The sequence below is a fragment of the Taudactylus pleione genome, unplaced genomic scaffold (genome assembly GCF_031769625.1).
Source record: "Taudactylus pleione unplaced genomic scaffold, aTauple2 ptg000218l, whole genome shotgun sequence".
Taxonomy (NCBI): domain Eukaryota; kingdom Metazoa; phylum Chordata; class Amphibia; order Anura; family Myobatrachidae; genus Taudactylus; species Taudactylus pleione.
This window is the reverse complement of record NW_028284620.1, coordinates 11,405,399-11,425,109: the sequence shown is the minus strand read 5'-3', so window position 1 is coordinate 11,425,109 and position 19,711 is coordinate 11,405,399. Positions and strand designations below refer to the sequence as shown.

Here is a 19,711-nt window from a genome sequence, read left to right as displayed (position 1 = left end):
CACTATCAAAATTGTATTGTCTCTGGCGATTTCTATTAAATCTACCGTGTGTGGCGGTAGGGTCACTACCAGATAACCAGCAGTAAACGCGGTGTTCCTGGTAGTCTCTTTTCAAGTTTAGTTCTCTTAAATTATTTCAAGTCTTTTCGATTTTTATCAACTTTCAATTTACCTAGCCAGGTTTCAGATGTATCTACTTGCAACTGTTGTACTGCCTATGTACAGTAGGGAGCTAAATCAGATCTTACTTTCTTCAGATCAACTTCCACCTCTTCTACCACTGGTAGCAACAAATCCAGTGAGCACTTGTTCAACACAGAACACCACCTACTGCAAAACACTGAGTTGTTATGTCCTATTGTGGGTATTAATTCTAAATCCCCTAGGGATCTGTTTGTTACAAAAGTAGTCAGATAAAAATTGACCATGTAATCTACTTCTCTCTTCTCTAGCTGAAGTAGATGATAATATACATCCAAAGTGTTTTCAGCAGGTAGTGAGTTGAAATCATCAGTCTCAAACAATAAACGAGCAGCATCCTCATCCATCATAACAAGCTGATCATGTTCTGCCCTATGTAACAAGTCTGCAGAAAGTAAATTATCCATCTACGTCCTAAGTATATGTTAAATCACTGACACTGTATCATAAGCAACCATTAAGCGTCATCCAAAAAAAATATTCTTTCCAATACACCATAAAAAAATAGAAAAAATATATATCCAAAAGTAAGAAAAATACAAAAAATAAAAAAAAATTAGAAAAGTTGCTCACTACCACAGAGAAATCCTCAAACAAAAAAATGATACTAATATTAGTATCAAGATCTATTACTGTTTGAGACATATGGACAGAAAGCCAGTGGTTTGTCCTTTTGTAATATACTCCACAAAAATCAGTGCACACAAAGGACCTCATTCAGACCCGGTTGCAAGCCCCGGAGCGAGACAGAAACTCTCTTGCTCCAGAGCTCACTACAAAAGGGCCGGCTGTTGATGTTGATCGACAGCTCGGGCCATTTTGTAGGCGGGGCGGGGGGGTGGCTACACAAACTGAGCCATTTTGTGGGCGGCCGCACTGACATCAGCTGTAATGTCAGTGGCGAGCTTCCTGCTCGATCACAGTAGGAAGCTCCCTGGGGCTTGCGGTTGCCGAGACCAACCTTAGGGTCTCGCCGCAAGCCCCGATGGTAACCCACAGCTTAGCTAGCGACCAGGAGGCTGCACTAAAAAAAAAACGTCCGCCCTCATTCAGAGAGAGCGATCGCTTCTTGCGACCGCCTCTGAATGAGGGCCAAAGTTCCTTGATAAAGCTTCAGAGGGTGTTGGACAAAATGGCCAAATGCCAAATATATAAACAGTCACTAGTGTCCACACTCACTCCGTCATAAGCTGGGGTGCCACACCAATTCCCTATTGCATAGGGATTAATATAGTGTCCAGAAAGAAGTGCACTCACCAGTCTTGAAGTAAATAATGTCTTCTTTTAATGCAATAATATCAAACACAGTCAGCCATCGACGTTTCGATCCTCACACTGATCTTTGTCAAAATACTCCCACCCTGACCCCTAATGCCCTATTTACACCCAGATGTCTATTACTGACACACACCCTAATCAGAGACACATCCATCCCCATTAAAAACTCAGTGTCAAATACCAAATATACATTGGTTAGATCACATTTCCATACTAAGTATGCTTCTACATACCAGCTCCACTCCTGATCTACCTCTCCTTTAGACGCTGCCTGAACGTGGAACATAGCCACAGCCACACTTTCTGACCCAAGTTAGTTGTCATGGGGCCCCCTCAAACCTTAATCCTGCCTAGTCCTCACCGAAACTAACAAATATCTAACAGAGAAAAAAACAAACATTGCAACTCAAAAATGTCACCATCTATACAGTCAGGTCCATAAATATTGGGACATTGACTGAATTTTCATATTTTGGCCTCTATTCACCACCACAATGGCTTTGAAATGAAACAAACAAGATGTGCTTTAACTGCAGACTTTCAGATTTAATTTGAGGGTAATTACATCCAAATAAGGTGAACAGTGTAGGAATTACAACGGTTTCTATATGTGCCTCACACTTTTTAAGGGGCCAAAAGTAATGGGACAAACTAAACAATCCTAAATCTAACTTTCACTTTTTAATACTTTGTTGCAAATCCTTTGCAGGCAATTACAGCCTGAAGTCAGGAACGCATAGACATTACCAGATGCTGGGTTTCATCCCTGTGATGCTCTGCCAGGCCTCTACTGCAAATGTCTTCAGTTCCTGCTTGTTCTTGGGGCATTTTCCCTGCAGTTTTGTCTTCATCAAGTGAAATGCATGCTCAATCGGATTCAGGTCAGGGGATTGACTTGGCCATTGCATAACATTCCACCTTTTAGCCTTTGGTTGCTTTTGCAGTATGCTTCGGGTCATTGTCCATCTGCACTGTGAAGCGCCGTCCAATGAGTTCTGAAGCATTTGACTGAATATGAGCATATAATATTGCCCGAAACACTTCAGAATTCATTCTGCTGCTTTTGTCAGCAGTCACATCATCAATAAATACAAGGGAACCAGTTCCATTGGCAGCCATACATGCCCACGCCATGACACTACCACCACCATGCTTCACTGATGAGGTGGTATGTTTTGGATCATGAGCAGTTCCTTTCCTTCTCTTCTCTTCCCATCACTCTGGTTCAAGTTGATCTTTGTCTCATCTGTCCATAGGATGTTGATCCAGAACTGTAATGGCTTTTTTAGATGTTGTTTGGCAAACTCTAATCTGGTCTTCCTGTTTTTGTGGCTCACCAATGGTTTGCATCTTGTGGTGAACCGTCTATATTCACTCTTGTGAAGTCTTCTCTTGATTGTTGACTTTGACACATATACATCTACCTCCTGTAGAGTGTTCTTGATTTGGCCAACTGTTGTGAAGGGGTTTTTCTTCACCAGGGAAATAATTCTTCTGTCATCCACCACAGTTGTTTTCCGTGGTCTTCCGGGTCTTTTGGTGTTGCTGAGCTCTCTGGTACGTTCTTTCTTTTTAAGAATGTTCCAAACAGTTGATTTGGCCACACCTAATGTTTTTGCTATCTCTCTGATGGGTTTGTTTTGATTTTTCAGCCTAATGATGGCTTGCTTCACTCATAGTGACAGCTCTTTGGATCTCATATTGAGAGTTGACAGCAACTGATTCCAAATGCAAATGTCACACCTAGAATCAACTCCAGACCTTTTACCTGCTAAATTGATAATGAAATAACGAGGGAATAGCCCACACCTGTCCATGAAATAGCTTTTGAGTTGATAGTCCCATTACTTTTGGCCCCTTAAAAAAGTGGGAGGCACACATTGAAACTGTTGTAATTCCTACACCGTTCACCCGATTTGGATGTAATTACCCTCAAATTAAATCTGAAAGTCTGCAGTTAAAGCACATCTTGTTTGTTTCATTTCAAAACCATTGTGGTGGTGAATAGAGGCCAAACTCTGAAAATTCTGTCCCAATATTTATGGACCTGACTGTATATATATATATATATATATATATTTATATATATATAGAATTTATATAATTTATATATAGAACTATATGTGACCAAGCACCCTGTATTTACAAGTGGCTGCGAGTGTGTGAGTGTGCGATACTTGTCGCTCTTTATATATATTATTAAATGTCCTCACTAATTTACTGACTGACTGACTGACTGACTCATCAATGCCCAGCCTAAACCCCATGACCTATAAACATGAAATCGAGGCATATATTCCTTCAGTGACATACTGTAGGTGCCCACTAAGAATGGATTTTTTAAATTTTACTCCAAAGGGGGTGAAATGGGCTGACTGACTGCCTTATTGTGGCTGCTGCATAGTTCATGTTCAAACACCAACTCACCACCTGTCATTCTAAGGGTTGCCAAACATCACTAGCAGTTGGTGTGGTTCTCCTATATGAACAGTAAGGGAATGTGTTACTACAGAGGTGAGGGAGGAAGATGTCAATCCTATTACTATGGGGTGAAGGAAGAGAATGTGTTACAAGATGGGTGAGGGAGGGGAATGTGTTGCTACAGGGGTGAGCAGGGGTAATGTGTTACAACATGGGTGAAGGAGGGGAATGTGTTACTACATGGGTGAGGTGGGTAATGTGTTACTACATAGGGGAGGGGAATGTGTTACTATAGGGGTGAGCAGGGGTAATATGTTATTACAGAGGTGAGGGAAGTGAATAAGTTACTACAGGTGTGAGTGAGGGATTGTATTTTTACACTGGTGAGGGAGGTAATGTCAAATGTGTTACTACGGGGTGAAGGAAGGGAATGTGTTACAACATTGGTGAGGGAGGGAAATGTGTTACTTACTACAGATGTGAACAAAGATAATGTGTTACTACAGAGATGAAGGAGTGGAATGCGGTAGCACACAGGTGAGGGAGGGTAATGTCTTACTATAGAGTGGTGAGAAGGAAATGGAAACAGTAAATATCTATGCGTAGAGAGCCCTGCCGGGCCCAGGTGAAAAGGGGGGGCATGGCCTAACCGCGGGAGGTGTGACCACGCCCCCTTGAGCAAAAAAAACAAACAACACACTTTTGCGGTGCTGCATGCTGGGGAGGGGGCGCTGTGAGCCCCTCAGCCCAGCGCAAAGCCAGGTGGGGCGTAATCAGTGTGATCGCTCCTTCCCCACAGGCATAGGAGATTGCTGTGGCTGCTGCTCAGCATCCACGAGCAGTCTCCCACTGCAGCTCAACACATGTTGTGTGCTGAGCTACTGTGAGGGAGAGAGAATGGAGGGGGGGGGCGGTGCCAGACCTGGGCCCCACCCGGGCCCCTCAGGAAGGCTGGACCCGGGCAAATAGTACCCATGCCCCCTCCCTCAAGGCGCACCTACGTAGGTCTACCGTGTATATCAGCTTGTATGTGATAAAAACAAAATACTGCTCATACATTCTGAAAGGTAGAATATTCCTGGAAAAACAGTGGTTTTCAGATAATCACCCTCTATGTTTGAATTTGGTATAGGGCCACTTCTACTAAAAACCAAGGATCATTAAAACATTTTTACATATGGTTGGGGAGAAAAGAGGCCATGTTTGGGCCTTCCTCCAGCTTTTCACTGCAGAGCTGTGAGATTGACACTCTAGCTGATTATATAATAGATATGCTTAACTGTTAATTTAGTGCTGTTATACAAACTGATTACCCATGATTGTCTCAACATATATCCCTTCTAGATTCCTTTTATTAACCCCGCTAACATACTGTAGACACATCTTATTATTGGGGTCTTGTGCTGCATTGCAGTTGAAGGCACTTTCGCATGCCAGGTACACATCAGAACGATGTGTTTTCCAGCTGACGGGGCAACCGACAGAACGACACTACGGTTGCCCGAACACACCGAATGATATAGTGCGCGACTGTGCGATATATGGTTCAGTGGCCGCATCCAGAAGCAGGGGGGTCATGCATGATATCTCTGATTGCTTGTGCAGCACAGCCAACCAGGAAATGTCCTATATGATTCGCAACGACGCACAATCGGGTGTACACACTGTGAGATCCGCATGATATGTCATTCCAAATTGCCTGGAAATTACATATCATGCCGATATTACTCTAGTGTGTACCCAGCCTCAAAAGTAAAGAGCAGAGTAGTGAGCACTACCAGACAAGAGCACCTGTTTCAAAATATTTTTGAATTCTTTCTACATTACTGTCATGTTAAGTACAGGTTGAGTCTCCCATATCCAAATATTACGAAATACGGAGTATTCCGAAATATGGAATATTTTTAGCATGACTGAGATAGTGAAAACTTAGATTTTTGATGGTTCAATGTAGACAAACTTTTTTAAGACACAAAATTATTAAAATTAAAGTATAAAATGACCTATAGGCTGTATGTATAAGGTGTATATCACACATAAATGAATTTCATGTATGTACACAAACTTTGAGTCACAAAATTATTGAAAATTACCTTCAGGCTGTGTGTTTATATAAATCATAAATGCATTCTGTGTTTAGATTTGGGCCCTATTCCTAAGACATTTCAGTATGGTATGCAATTATTCCAAAATACGGAATATTCCGATATCCAAAATACCCCTGGTCCCAAGCATTCTGAATATGGGAGACTCAACCTGTATTCATTAAAATAATCGTGTGCAAGTTATAGACCGGAACAAAAATTCTATTAATGTGTTCCTATTATCTATCTACTGTAAAAAATGGAAATTGTAATTTTCTGGGTTGAAGAGGAACAGAAGCCCTTAAGGCATGTAAATTAAGTGCCAATGGGATAAATATGGGGTTATCTGGTTATTCTCACAGACATCTGGGTTCCTAGGGCTACAGCATGTAAGTATTAAACGTTTTTAAAACCATCAGCAAAATATATAATGTAATAATACTATGGTCCATATAGATACCAGTAGATATTTCAAACTAGGGTATACCTTTATATTAAGTTAACAGTATATCAACTCTTAACACGTTGCATTGACTTAAATGCTAATATTCATTAGCCTTCACTACAAGGAAAGGAAATGACTGGCATATCAATGTAAATGTTTTAAATATGTTTTTATTCATGCACTGACAGCATAGATACATATTCTATGTAGCTCTTGGGAGTGGATTGACCCAGATGTGTTTTTTCTACATATTGTCATTCACAGACTAATTTACAAGTAAAAGCATTTTTTTTCATCTATTGCAGAAATATAGTAAGATTTAGTAAGTTTGTACAAAATGAACAAGTTATGTAAAGCCCAGAGGAACCAATTGCATACTAGCTTTAAGTGTGACTAATAAAAGCTAACATCTGATTGGCTGCTGTTGGTCATTAGATAACATGTAAAGAACATTTTACTTTCTTACACTCCTTGAAAATTATTAACATGTTGCCATTCACATCCTGTAAGATTATACACAGACACATGCACGCACACACACACACACACACACACACACACACACACACACACACACACACACACACACACACACACACACACACACACACACACACACACACACACACACACAATGTACATTATGTATAAAAGGTCAATGACTTTCAAATTGATATAGCATTTGTTATAAAGCTTCTGTTCTTTTACTAACTTTTATGGGGATGTAGTTCATATCCCCACTGTCAGAATGCCGGCGCTGGAATTCTGACACCAGTCAGAATCCGGCGCCTAAGTATTGGGGTTAGCGTGAGAGATAGGGTAGGGGTTAGGCACTAGGGTGAGGGTTAGGGGGAGGGGTTAGAGTTAGACTCTAGGGGGAGGGTTAGACTGTTGGGGGAGGAGTAGGTTTAGGCTGCGAGGAGGGAGGGTTAGGTTTAGGGTTAGGATACTTAACTGCAGGTGTCAGTATCCTAACTCTGTCGGGATGTTGGCGTCGGGATACTGACCGCTGGGATCCTGAGTCCCGGCATCCTGTACACAACCCCTTTTATGTGTACCCAGCACTAGGAAGGTAGATTTATACTTTATATATGAAATAATCACGTCCAGATTTATGAGTGATATAAGGCTGCAATATACAGTATAGAGCTTGATTGCAGGACAGAGATCTGAGCACTGCCATTTCCTTTTTGTACCACATATATATATATATATATATATATATATACTGTAATATGTATCCTTATGTTGTGTTCTTATGTTTTTGTTCTAATACAGTCTGCAATTTGTAACACTTCAGAAAACACTTTTGTTTGTTTTTAAAAATGTCATATTTGCGACCCAAAAAAATGCCCCCCTTAGTCTTTCACCCACTTTATATATACAGTACTGTATGTAAGCATTTTTAAGAATAGGGATGCTACTGCGACTATGCACCACCCTATTGTGCTTCATTCACAGATGCAGCAGTCATCATTGGTATTGGGACTTACATCTACCTAATGCTGCTGAAACAGGCACTCCCTCTACATACTCTCACACAGAATGCAACTGGACACTTCCATGACAATCCCATGAGCCGCTTCTCTTCTGTACGAACATCTAGTTGTCACAGAAAACTTCCATTTCACGTACTGAGAGAATTGTCCAACATATGTAGGACTCCAGCTTGTGAATAGAACTAGATACTTTAAAGAGCATCCTGCTGTACCTCCGAACTGTCCCAATTTCAGGTTTTCCCTGCGATCAGCGGTTTTTGCAAAAACAGCTGATTGGGGTGTGGCCTGGCCACAGATCCGCCCCCAGTGTGCTGCTGACACATCTCCATTCCAATTTCTAAATCTGGATTCCCAAATGTCAGGAGATATGGTATATCAGTCACTATGACATCAATACAGATTTTGCTGTGATATACAGTGCCTTGCAAAAGTATTCACCCCCCTTTGCATTTTTCATGTTTTGTTGCCTCACAACCTGGAATTAGGATGGATTGTTTGAAGGTGTGTATCATTTCATTCACAGAACATGCCTACAACTGTGAAGTTGTGTTTTTTTTATATTGTGAATCAAACAACATTTAGGACAACATAACAGAAAACTACAGCGTGCATAACTATTCACCCCCCTAAAGTCAGTACTTTGTTGAGCCACCTTTTGTGGCACTTCCAGCTGCAAGTCGCTTTGGATAAGTCTCTATGAGCTTGCCACATTTTGCCCCTGGGATTTTTGACCATTCATCAAGGCAAAAGTGCTCCAGCTCCTTCATGTTGGATGGTTTCCGCTTGTGAACAGCAATCTTCAAGTCTGACCAGAGATTCTCAATTGGATTGAGATCTGGGCTTTGACTAGGCCATTCCAACACATTTAAATATTTCCCCTTAAACCACTTGAGTGTTGCATTAGCAGTATGCTTCGGGTCATTGTCCTGCTGGAAGGTGAACCTCCATCCCAGTCTCAAATCACAGGCAGACTGAAACAGGTTTTGCTCAAGAATATCCCTGTATTTACCACCATACATCTTTCCCTCGACTCAAATCAGTTTCCCAGTCCCTGCTGCTGAATAACATCCCCACAGCATGATGCTGCCACCACCATGTTTCACTGTGGGGATGGTGTTCTTGGGGTGATGGGATATGTATGGTTTGCGCCAGACATAGCGTTTTTCTTGGTGGCCGAAAAGTTACATTTTAGTCTCATTTTATTACATATGCACATGCCAATGTTCAGAATTTTATTTATAAAGATTCTTTTTTATATATACAGTACTTTTCTCATTTCTCTTCACCAAATTAGACTATTTTGTGCAGATCCATCACATAAAATTCAGATTAAAAAAATAATAATAATTACAGGTTGTAATGTAACAAAAAAGGTAAAAAGGGAGGTGAATACTTTTGCAAGGTACTGTAGATTTGCTGTGATTGTGCTTTTGCTGTGATACTGTTCTTGCACTGTGGACCATATAAAAGCTCTGACCTGGCCTATCACCTTCACAAGTACATAAACACTAAAAAAGTAAAAACAAATATATGGTATTAAGCTAGTAAATGATATAGAAGAAAAACGTATTGAACAAGAGAAACAGAAAGCTAATCGATTAAAGCTCTATTGTTATATCACAACCACTACAAGAGAAGCAGCTGCCAGTTCCACCTTAGCAAATGGATCTAATCATTTTGAATCCCATGCTCTTAAGGTATGAATGGGTCTTACCCTGAATGCGTCTCTGCTTTGCCTTGCAGTGAAGGGCTATTGGAATGACAATAGCATTATACAATGATCTTAGTAATTAATATATACTTTTTATAAAAAACATGAGTTTTGTTGAGAAATCGAGATAATCATGAAAGAATAGCCGCTGATTGTATGATAAAGATTTAAGCCAAAATAACAACATTCATATTTTAATTAAATGTTGCAGAAAATATACTATAGGCATCTGATTTGTGAATGAAAGCATGCATGCCTGGTTAAAATATATACGAATGAAATAACATTGTATAACAAACATTGGGAAAACAATGTATTTTTATTAATTAAATTACTTATTATACTATTAGTATTTGTTTTCTCCTTGTTCTTGAGTGCTACAGTTTTAAATCACTTTTACTCAATATGTGAGGAAGGGGTTAACTTTTTCAAGAAGTGTGTGATAGCTCCTGCCCTTTCTGTCACTGGGTGGGATTATGCCCTTCATAAGGTTTAGCAGACTCAGCAGGGATGATCATCGGTGTGGTGTCCATCGATGGCTCCATCAGTAATTACCTTCAATGGCACAAAAACTACATCTTTGGTGAACAACCCCGCGATGGCCACTGCTGCTGGGGGCACGGCAGGCTGCGGGCCAATCAGAAAAGGGGCTGGACTTACCAGCCGCTGGGGTCCAGGACTAAGCCACAGCTATAGCGAGCAGCCAGGAAGATGGTCACGATGGTCAAGACCATCGCGACCATCGGGCTTGCGACGAGACCCTTGTGGTAGGGTCTCGTGGCTGCAAGCCCCAGAGAGATTTCAGCTCTAACAGAGCCGAAATCTCTCCCACTGACATCACTCTCCCACTGACATCACTCGCCACTCATGGGAACGCCTCCGTCTGGGCAGCCACCCCCCCGGCCCGCCCACCAAAGGGGGCGTGCTGTCACTCATCATCGACAGCATGCCCCCTTTTGTACGAGATCTGTACTATCTGGGTCTCGCACATGCGCACGACGGAACCGGCTCCGCCGTGCGCAAGCGCTCTGGGCCACCATCGACCCGGTTAAGGGTCTGAATCAGGCCCAGAGCCTCCCCTGTCATACTCCCTCCCTTATCATACTCCCTGTCCTGCTCCAGAGTTTTGATATAAAACCTGTGTTTTTATTATACATGTGTGTCTCCCCAGTCATTGACCTCACCGCACATCACTGCGGAGAAATATTGGTTCTCTGCCATCGTTGGCAAAACCATCAACAGTTAACCATCGATGGTTGTTAGCTATCAATGGTCGATGGCCATCCCTAAAGCTCAGTGGTAACGAGACCTCACTCAGTCCTGCAAATGTTTTTTCTGTTAATCGGCATTTCAACTCAGCCTTCAACCATCGCAAGTACATAAATGGCAAGAAAAATAAATTAGCCATTAAATTATAAGTAAAGAACAATAATTGTAGAAGATAAACTTAAAACTGATCTTTTTATATATGTATTTTCATCTTTTGTTCTTACTAGTACAGAGGTGATTAAACTGTGGGATTCGTCACATTTCCACTGTCTGGATCAACAGTATTAGAATTTATGAAAATGTTAAACTTCAGGTACTGTACCTATATCTTGTTTTCCAACTTTACCAGCTACTTCTGTAACAATAAGTGCAATGCTAAATTAAAATGTGCTCCAATAAAAGAACATAATTATAATTCTGAGCTATGGAAAGTTGTTATTTTATTACAGCTTCTATTTTCTTTAGCAATAACTAGGGGTACAATACAAGTCTTTATTGAAGTATATTTGGGTCAAGTAAGTGGTTCTTACAGGTTAATCCCTGTATATAGTGATAAACAAAGACTTTAAAGTGTTTAATAATTCACTTTATACTGCTCCCTGCTGAACACCATGAGATTCATATTGTAATAGTAAATTTGGCATCATGCCAGTACCTCTCACCCTCCGCCATCAAAGCAAATGTTTGTCTTTAATCTCTCTTTCCTGTAAAAGAGCAAGAACTAGAACACCAAGAAGATATACTTTATTTTATAACCTTTTTACATTGTCATATGCTGTGAAAAAAATAAATACACAGAGATTACGGCAATTATAACACTTGCGATTGCATTGTTTGTGCCCTAATTTCCACTGTTAGGGACTTATCGTTTATATATTTTATATTATATTTTGCCACATAAACAGAATGATATATTTAAATTTAAACTCATTCATTATATTTCTAAAGGGAGAATTTAACTCAGTACAACATGATACAAGGCATGTGCATGTATCAGCCAAATCAGGAAGTCCCAAGATTCCCTGCACATCTCTATGGGGTGCAGGACAAAACATACGCTGTAGATGGACATGATTTGCCATTCTGGTACTGCATATTGTGTCCATCACTGAGAGCTGAATTCCCCCTTCATTTGTTTCTGAGGGCTTTATATACAAAGAATTTCTAAGACTGCAGTTGGCTTTAATTGGCCGGCAGAAGCTGGTACCCACTGCCTTTGAGAACATGACTCTAACTTTTAAATAATTTCTGCTTTATGATCGGAATCTAGTATAAAGCCCTGACCTTATAACCCCCATATTCTTATATGTGTTAGATGTGACTCTACTGCCATCTAACGGCTAAAGTCATAACTATTGTATTATTCATGTGAGTCCATATGCAAAGATGTATGAGATAAATCCTCAGAACTAATTCATCACATTTGGAAGTTTTATTCTTTGTTCTCTGCCATTTGGTAAATAAATGTTTTACTGAATCCAGTCTTCTATCAGTAACAATAAGCGAATCACTAGCTTATTTACCACTTTAGAAATGTATAGATTATTGCTGTTACAACTTATGCTTGACAAACACATATTGATTTATATTGCACATCATTCCATATTGCATCTAGGAAGCAGAAATGGCAGATAACCCCAATATTGAATTAATTAGAATCATTTACATGCTTACATATTGATGCTTCCCTTAAACTTATTTCCCAAGCTAAGTATTGTCTATTCAATATACATGTATAATACAGTATGTGACAGCCTCCTAATTGACTGCTTGGTTCTAATTTAATGTTGCTACAGTAACCTCACCCATTGCTTGAGGTACACTAGGTTTTTTGTACTCAAGCATGTACCTTAGTATAAAGTAATTACATTTAACATTTATTCTCGGATAATATCCTGTAGTTAGAGCGCACACATAAATATTAGAAAATGGCATACAGTAAGTAAATGTTTACAAGACAGATATTAAATAAAATAAGGTTAAAACAAGTTTAGAAAATTATTCAACAAGGGATATTGTATTGCTGACTTCCACATAGAATTTTGTTAAAGCAGTATTTTTACACCTCAATTATAAACAATTTTCTGCAGGGAGAAGCGGAGAGATGGAGTCCAGCTGAGGTATACAGTAACTTCAGATTCTATTTATGTCTGGACTCTGATTTTTTCAGACATCCCCCCTCCCCTCACACTGCTTAATGGCACAATCATGGAAGCAGAAGAGGGAATGGATGCAACAATGCATTTCATTGAACCATACCATGCACAGCTCCCAGTGGGCATTCACCTCCTCTGATCTCCTTAATTGTTGGTAAGTATCATGTACAAGTAACCTTGCTTTTTTAGAATGGTGACAAAACAACTATCCAATAACACCCTAAGCAATCACCTAGGTATTAATTGTGGTAGAGGAAAATCTGTTTTTTACCCAGTAGTGAAAGTAGTGAGATTTGTGGCATGGGGTAGGTTATGAAGGATTTAGGCAGATACTTCCTATCAGATTCCATGGTGTAGCTGTCAAGCCAGGAGCTTGAGGCAGATAATATGTCTGTGACAGAAGTCACACATAGTACTAACTCTGGCATCTTATTTCACTGCAAGTCAGAGTAGCATTGTGATAAGAAGTCTACAGACCCTATTATTTACCATAAGGATTAGAGGACTTTCAGATAAGTGAATTATTACCAGTAATTTCATTTCCTTGACATACTCCATGGCAGCCTTGGTGTTTGGGTTACCCCCTTAGACAGCTAAGAAGAGACAGGAAAAAGAAACACCCTTGGTGTCATAGTGACAGACTGCTGGAATGGATTGTATCATGAGAAAATGATTTGTACTGGAGTGTCGGGGCACAGTGTCTAAGTAGCTATCTGTTCTTCATCAGGAACCATGCAGGGTGGTCAGGGCTCTGCGACCAGAGACTGCAGGTCACGAACCTCTACTTTCCTCATGGATGTGATTAGACGTGTGTAGGTGAACAGAGTACAGTACAGATCAATAGGCAGGAGTGGTGTCAAAGTGAGGTCATATTTAGAAAAGGTATCATGCCATGGCCAAGACTAAGTGCTGGCCTAGGAGAGGAGAGGACATCATGACAGAGGTGCGATGGCTGCATATAACATGCTGCCAGAACAGGTCAGTCAGCACACAGCTCCAATTTGTGTCACCCAGGAGGTTGCCACTGTCGATGGAGAATGCACCTTGATTACTTCTAGCACCTAATGTCTGTTCCCTTTGTATGTCTACACACTTACATCATTAATCCATCTTGCAACAGTATGTTTGGACAGAGCATAGCCCTGAACAAGGTCCTACACAAAGGACAAAAAGTTCATCTGTCTTCCAGAATTCTTTTGTTTTGTGGAGGTAAACTGAAATTGCCCTGATAAGATGCACAATATGTAATATGAGAAGTCATTAGTAAGAAAATAACTATTAGGGCCTGATTCAGAGTGCAGCACGTCGGCCGCAGGAGTGGCCACATTGTGTGCACGGAATTAAAAGCAGCGATTCACCTATCTGCAGAGTTACATGCACATAGCCCCATCCATCCGCTTGTGACAGTAATCATCATCACTACCAGCGTGTATTTCCACCAGCCGTATAGCTTGTGCAAGAGATCTATAGGTGTCTCTCTAATGGGTGCAGAATGTGTGGTGCATACAGCCCCATAGGTGCAGGGGGGCTCTCACCGCACACCCTGTGCCCCTACATTATTCTTACCTCTCCGTCGGTACCGCAGAAACCACTGGGAAAATGCAGCAGCCACTATCTTCCCCAATATCAGTAGAGAAATCACCGGGAACATGGTGCAGATCCGGGAACATGGTGCAGACCCCATGTTCCCAGAGACCTGTGCATGCACAGTAGATTCTGGCACAGTACTAGAGGGGAAGCCCACACAGAGACTGCACATGGGCCCCCTTCTCTCTTAAATTGCTCCTCAAGAGATCAATCTGAAAACAGATGAATCTCTGCATATGCTCAACAGCATGACCAGCATTTCTACCTACATTCTCCAACACACCCTCAAAACATTAAGCCTATGTGTAAATGGGCAGTCACCATCCAAGTCAACCCATTCAGCCTGAAGCGGGAGACACGATGGAAAGTAATTCCATGTCAGTGACCTAATGCACACTACCATATCATTTAGTTTTACTTTTATTCTCTGAACACATTTATTAGTGTCTCAAATATGCATAAAAAGATTGCATGTTATTTTTAAGGGACAAGGGTTTTAAAATGTCAAAAAACCACAAATGTTGGCACTTGTGAGCATACAAAAACCTAATTTTTTAATACCAGAATTAAGATTTTTTCATAAAACAAAAATAAATTTTGTTTACAACATAACATGAATTTGATGTTCTACCTCTTGGCAGGTCCCAGCCGTTACCAGGCAACCGGGGTACCATGCCACGCCGCCTCACTGGCTGATAGTTGCTAGTAGAAGGGGATTCTGTGTGGCCACAGGGTGTTCTGGTCCCAGCTGTTACCTAGAACTGAGACTCTGTTGTATGTGCAGTATCAGAGCTGCACTGTTTTTTTCATTAGGGGGCTGTTTTCTCTGGCAGGCATCTCATTGGTCCCCTCTCTGTTATAAGGCCTCCAGCAATGCTACTTAGTGATGGTTATAGCTGCTACTGGGAGTTAGCCTGCTGACCCTGGTGTATTCAGTTCTGTTGGATTTCTGTGTCGCTGTGTGCCTAGCCAGTCTGATCTATGGTCTGATGCTTCTTGCAAAATGTCTACTGCTAAGTATCATCTTACTTACTTTTGGAGCCTTGACAATTGTTTGCTATCATCTGTTACAGTCTGCTGTTACTAGTTCCTGCTGTTATTATCTATGCTTCATGTTTCTTGCAAACATCTACTTCTAAGTATCACCATACTTTTGGTACCCTGACAGTTGTTTGCGATCACTTGTTACAGTCTGCTGTTATTAGTTCCTGCTGTTATTATCTACGCATATGTTAGATCATTAGCCTCATTGTATTGCAAGTGCTTTTCTACTATTTCAGCCTTGTTCATGTGATCACCTGTCATTTGTATAAACCTCTACTACTCTGGGTGTTAAGACCTGGTGGCATCTCAGTATCAGTGATAGTATCAAAGGGAATAAGGGCAGTTGTTATAGGCAGAAGACCTCAGCTATTGGTTCTAGAGGGTTTATGCTAGCCAGGTGTTTCATAACATTTGATAGACCACAGTGACTAGAGTTAAGGAAGTCAACATTTCAAGGTGCTAGACTGAAACATATACGGGGGGTTTCAAGTAGCCGCAGTTTTTACCACAGGCTAATTGATCGCCCGGAGCTATCCAATCAGCCCCGAAGTGCAGCTGCCTGCAGCACTTACCAGGGATTTTCTTTTGGGATCTCAGCAAGCTCCAAAAAAAATCCCCAATAATTATCTAGTTTTTGCAGAACGGGCAGTGAAAACACATAGGTCTGTGAACTTATCATGGATTCTATGTGTTTTCGTCTCTAATTGAATTGCCCAAAGGTAAAAAATGCAAAAAAGTCCAGTTCTTTGTGCCTGAAAAATTATCGGGGCTAACTGAATTCACCCCTTAAAAACAGATTTACAAAAAAACATATGGTTTAAATTGTTTTAAAAAAATGTCTCTCTATTCCTGTATGTTGTAACATTATCCAAAACAAATATCAAGTTGGAATCTGGGATCTTATATTTTTTAGTATTTTTTATTTGTAAGAAAATGTGAAAAGTTCAGAAATTTAAAAAACCAATGTTGACAAGTTTGTGTTTCTTGTTACCGTCTTAATATTGGCTGTGGTTTGTTTTTTCAGATATTTGTTTCATTAACAGTCTTAATGTATATCTTAAATACAGAAACAGTTTAGGGTGCTCTCTACGGTATTATTTGTTGAGATTTTTTTCTCTGAAATGTAAAAAAATTTGAAACCTGGTAAATTATTTGGGTAATATTATGAATCATCAGAGTACATTGTTTTGACAAATTTAAAAGCAGGCCTCTGGTCTTTGATTTTAATATCATTGTCATTTTGCAGCTTAGTAAATGTAACCCTTTGTCCGAAATTTACACTGAGCATCTCCAAATGTCACTCCAGATTAGCCTCATGCACTTTTGCATGTATACGGCTAATGTGGCTGCAGTATTCTCTGCCCAGAGCGGTGGCAAAAACTGTAAACTGTCTTCATTTGAATGGTGTTGTAACAATATCATCCATTTACATCAAAGCATTATCTGCAGAGGCAACTTTTAATCACTTGAGAATGGCGGTATGTTAGGAATGATTAAACCCTACAATAGCACACTTACCTGCTCGCAATTTAGTACACATTAAAGTCCAGCAGATGTAAATTCATTCAGAGCATCTTTTAGACATGCTGAGTTGTGAACAAGTGCTGTAATTGTGCTACCGCAGGGATCAAGTGATTTTAAAATGACTTGGCAGGGAGTAACGCACCTGTAGCCAGCTCAGAATAGTAAATAGAATGAAACAAAGAGCAGAGTTGGGTCTAACATGGGACCAATTACAGCCTTTGGCTTGGACATCAAAGTGCCTTGTCCCTAAATAATATTTGTATTTGTGCTGCAAATAAACACAGGCAGTGGCCAAAATGCAGAGCCTTATCTATTTTTGTGTAACATGTGCCTAATGTCGAGCTAACCAAAATGTGGGAGAAGAGGTGGGTACAGGTGTTCACTCTTGACCAGGGTACTGAATTGTTTGCATAATTTTAGTTAAGCTATGAATCATGCTTCTCAAGGCCTTTCTAATTAAAAAATAACACACACACAGAAACCATTAGTGTTATATTAGTACAATGTCATTACATTTCTGGAATTCTGTCTGCCTTATCACCATCATTTTAGAATTACATTTATACAATCTATATCACCTTTATTAAATATAGAGATTAGCAAAATTAGCAAAATTAGCAAAATTATGGTAACATTTTGCATCTGTTTCACAGTGTACCTGGATGGTTTACAGATGAGTAAACTTCTCCTAATATATATTTTAAGTTCCTCTTTTAGGTCACACTGACATTAACTATAATAGTGCCAGTGAACATTGAAACCCATCAGGAGAGGAGCGTTGACCTGCTTTTGACCCTCAAAATTGTATGCCGTGGGTAACTACTACATTCATCCAGCCTTCTGACCTGGAGAACCAGCTGCCCTAAGCCGTGTATTTTGTTGAATTAAAGATATCATTAAGGACAACTTCAGCTGGATTTCCGGAGGGACTCATTCGCTTCAGAAATTACAGCTATAACGAGTTCCATCTTCTAAAAATTTCTAACCCATATTATTTACATATTGGAATAACAGGCCCAATACTTTTGCTATAGAAAAACGTCTGTACTGTTTAACAGACTCATGAGGGTGTATTTATTAAAGTGCGAAGTGGAGATGTTGCCCATTGCAACCAATCAGATTCTACTTAACAATTATCTAGTACCTTCTAGAAAATAATAACTAGAATCTGATTGGTTGCTATGGGCAACAACACTTCTAAAAACCCACACTTAAGTAAATATACCTCATAGGATCAGTGTCACAAGCTTGGAAAGAGCTGTGAATATTACAAATGTGTGTGTGGGGCAAGTCCAATAATCGTAACACATGCTGAATATTCCTACCACCATATTAATGGAAATAAATGAATGTGCATTAAAACCTTAAATTATATTGATTGCTCTTTGTATCGTAACCGCGCCCGCAGATTGGCCGATGGTGCACACTGCTCATGCATATGCACCATAGAGCCGTATTCAATTTGAGCCGATCTGTGTTAACGCGGGCCGGACTTAACGCCATCTTCGCCTGTTTTGTAGGTGTTAAAGTATCACGCGCGTGCACACTTTACTCCGTGTTCAATTTCAAAGTACGCGTAAACGGCACCCGGCGAACAAGCGGAAAGTACTGTCATTTTTGGGGAAATCAGTCTGTCACCCCCCCAAATGATGCTCTGACATATGGGTTCACTATGGTACCCCCCGGTTTGGCTTGCTGAAGGTATTTGGTGTTTTTAAATGGGCTCAATAGCTGCTAAATAGTGTTTTTCTATACTTAATGCAGAGTATTATTTAGGAGTATTTTTTCCAGAAAATAACTTATCCCAGCAAATTTGGAGTACTTGAAAATGGGGGTCAGCATATAAGTTGAAAAAGTGAATTTGAAAAAATCATGAAAAATCCACCTGCCGCAAACACCTGCAATCAAAAAAACACCTGGGGCATACTTGGGGACCCCCCAGAGTCAAGTTCGCTAGTTTTTAACTTTGTACCCCAACATTTTTTTTTTGCTCTATTTTTCAAAGACAATTTCTGGGGTGTCCTTAAGTTTTTTTTTTTTTTACACAGATTACCATTGGGGGACTGTCTGAAGGCTGCACGGGGGTTCCCGAAATGTTGCACCCCAAAACCCCAATTCTGCACTTTTTTTCCACCTCCCATTCATAGGCTATACTTTACCGCCTATTACATTGCATTGACTTTCTGCCTGGGCGGAAAGTCTTTCAAAGTGAACACGGGGTAAAACCAAAACAAGTGATAATGACGTCATCGGCGGTAACTTAACGAGGATCTGGACTCAACGCTTCAAATTGAATACAGGCCATAGTGTGCGTGTGCAACTAAAGCATTGCGATCGCACTGCGATCATGCACACGCACTTAGAAATCCATCGCAGAGTGAGTGACGGGATGTCAGTGTTTGGGGGTGGTGACGGGGGGTGGTCAGACTAACACAGGCGTGTCTATCCGATTGGACACCATTGCATGGGCGTGCATTAATTAGCCACTGCGA

General features: G+C 40.4%; 1 protein-coding gene across 1 annotated transcript in view; it reads right to left on the bottom strand.

The window, feature by feature from the left end:
* MTNR1A (melatonin receptor 1A) overlaps window positions 1–19,711 on the bottom strand; it is a 344,256-nt gene that overhangs the window by 9,412 nt on the left and 315,133 nt on the right. The window lies entirely within an intron of this gene.